Source organism: Oryx dammah, unplaced genomic scaffold, assembly GCF_014754425.2.
Source record: "Oryx dammah isolate SB20612 unplaced genomic scaffold, SCBI_Odam_1.1 HiC_scaffold_28, whole genome shotgun sequence".
NCBI lineage: Eukaryota > Metazoa > Chordata > Mammalia > Artiodactyla > Bovidae > Oryx > Oryx dammah.
The window spans coordinates 64,055,553-64,058,118 of NW_024070212.1; the positions used below are offsets into that span (position 1 = coordinate 64,055,553).

Sequence of the window (2,566 nt, forward strand, 5' to 3'; positions counted from 1 at the left end):
GTTCAGTTCAGTTCAGTTCAGTTCAGTTCAGTTCAGTTCAGTTCAGTCGCTCAGTCGTGTCTGACTCTTTGCGACCCCATGAATCGCAGCACGCCAGGCCTCGCTGTCCATCACCATCTCCCGGAGTTCACTCAGACTCACATCCATCGAGTCCGTATCATCCTCATAATCTCATAACATTCTCAAAAGTAAATTCCAGTTGATATGAAGCATTAAATGTGAAAACTTTTTAGAAAGAAGTACGAGATATTGTCATTACAACCTTTGCATTGGGAAGGATTTCTAAAATAAGATACCAATAGTACAAACTATAAAGGAAAGAAAAATATATTTAACTATATTAAAACTTAAAATATTTTACAATAAAAGGTACAACAAATGCAACCTTAAAACATCATATATCTTACAAATACTATCCCACCTATGAACAATAAAGAAACCACAAACAACCTAATAGAAAAATAGTCAAAGTATGTGAACAAGAAATTAACAAGTGGAAGTAACTTAAATGGATTATAAACATATGAAAAAAAAATGTTCAAGAATTCTAGTGACAAGAAACTATAAATTAAACAACAATGAGAAATCATTTCACATCAAACAAAAGTTCAGTGAAACAGATGACCAGGATATAGAAATTCAAGAATATTTACATTGTCCTGATGGGCATGCATCATTTTGGAAACAATGTGCATAGCATCGTTGTTTATGGTGATGTTAGAAGATTGGATGTACAAATCTTTGCATATTCATAAAAGAAAATACTAAAGAGCATTGAAGTAACTGAATTAGACCTATTTGTCTCAATGCAGATAAATCTCAAAGAATTCATATTGACTGGAAAGAAACAAGTGGAGAATGAGAATCTTAGTATGATACCATAAATAAACTGTTAATTTACAAAGCAATACTGGAGGTCATTTAAATACACACATATATACAGTAAAAGAGCATAAAAACAAGCATGACAATAATTTATGACAAAGTCTGGGTATAATTTCTCTCTAGGAAGTAAGGGAAGTGAAGAAAATATAAGAGAGATTCATCAATAATTTCAGTGAGATCTGTAATGCCTTGAAGTTTTCAAGAAAAAAAAACTATTCTTATTAATAAAGCAAATCATTTAAAAAAACAGAACTGTATAAGATACAGTAAAGTTTATGTATTCTCTGTATTCCCTGTATTTGAAATATTCATTAAAAAGCAAAACCAACAAAAGCAAAAAGCATGATCTTAGTAGCAATTTCACTTGAAACTCTTCTTCAAAGAAAGAAAAACAAGCAAATTTCTTTGCCCACAGCTAGGAAACATTGGATGGCAACAGTCACTTACCAGCTTTTCAGAATGGGACAAGGCTTAATGGAGTGTTAACTGCTCTGTCACACTTATGGACTAGCCAGAGTTTGGAGACTGAAGGTTCTGTTGAGATCCCTGGCTTCCTGTTTCTGAGAAAGGAAAGTGAAACTCAAGCAGCAAATGAGCAGGAAACAGCAAGCCAACAGCTGTTAAGTTTCTTTTTCCCTAAAGAAAAAAGAGGCAGAGAACAAGAAAAAAGAGAGATCTGCTCAGCACAAGAAAAAGGTGCAAAGATGTTTGGTCCCCTCAGTAGCCCACATCTAAGCATGCATGAAATGCAATTATTAATAAGAAATTACTATAAAACTAATAGTTTAAAATTTTTTGTTCATTTAACTATCTATTTGGCACTGATCTATGGGACTACATACATTTTCCTAGCTTCTTCAATCTTATACAGTAAACTTTACTAGCATCCATATTTCTCAAAGTATGAAAATGAAACTTAATGACATTCAGAGACTTCGCCCAAAGTAATTGAACTGATAGAGTGGTGCAGTCAGCTGGTATTCAAAACCCAGACTCTGCACTGGAACAAACATTATGATTTGGCTTTTCCTGAATGCATATGTAAGGCAGTGCACAGCCTCTTTTCCCATTTACAAGTTCATTCATTCAACATGGACTTAGACCCTGCAAAGCAAAATGCAGAGTAAGATAAAACCTCCACCCTCAGAGACAATGCCTTGTACTCAGGGAGGCAAGCAGGTAAACTGACAGTTTTGTCAGTGTGCCAAGGGCTACAGGAGGTGTCAGGCGAGTGTATGCTCCTCAGTTTTTGTCTTGTCACAACAAAGATTTGGAGTGACAGACATTAAAGCGCCCTCGGTGTGTCACAGCTACTGGGGCTCAGCAGATAGCACCTTGGGACAAGCTGAGGAGTAGCCTCTCCAGAGTCCTTCAATTGTGCCCACTGCCACCCGCCTGTTCGCAGGAGGCTCAAGGAAACAAGAAACGAGAGATTGTAGAAGAATTAAGATTTTGTAGGCATGTCCCCCCAGCCATAGGAGCAAGGACCTCCTACATTAACCGGAGGTCTTCTGGAATCTGAGACTGAGCCACGTGAGCTTTCTGCTGGGTTCGTTTTTCACTGTCCCTGTTTCCAGCACGATGGGCCTTCCCCTGTGCTGGGTTTCTCCGCGATCCGCTTCTGCTTCTACCGCAGGAGCTTCGCTGAGTTGGGCCCCTGCTGTGCTTGACCTCTGCATGC

At 37.8% G+C, this 2,566-nt stretch overlaps 1 protein-coding gene across 1 annotated transcript in view; it reads right to left on the minus strand.

The window, feature by feature from the left end:
* The window catches only part of IFI44L (interferon induced protein 44 like), a 19,276-nt gene extending 17,822 nt beyond the window's left edge, over positions 1-1,454 (minus strand). Inside the window, exon 1 of the mRNA XM_040232478.1 lies at positions 1,333-1,454. The gene's annotated coding sequence lies outside the window, so the exon portion shown is untranslated. The remainder of the gene's footprint in view (positions 1-1,332) is intronic.
* Positions 1,455-2,566: the final 1,112 nt, after the last annotated feature.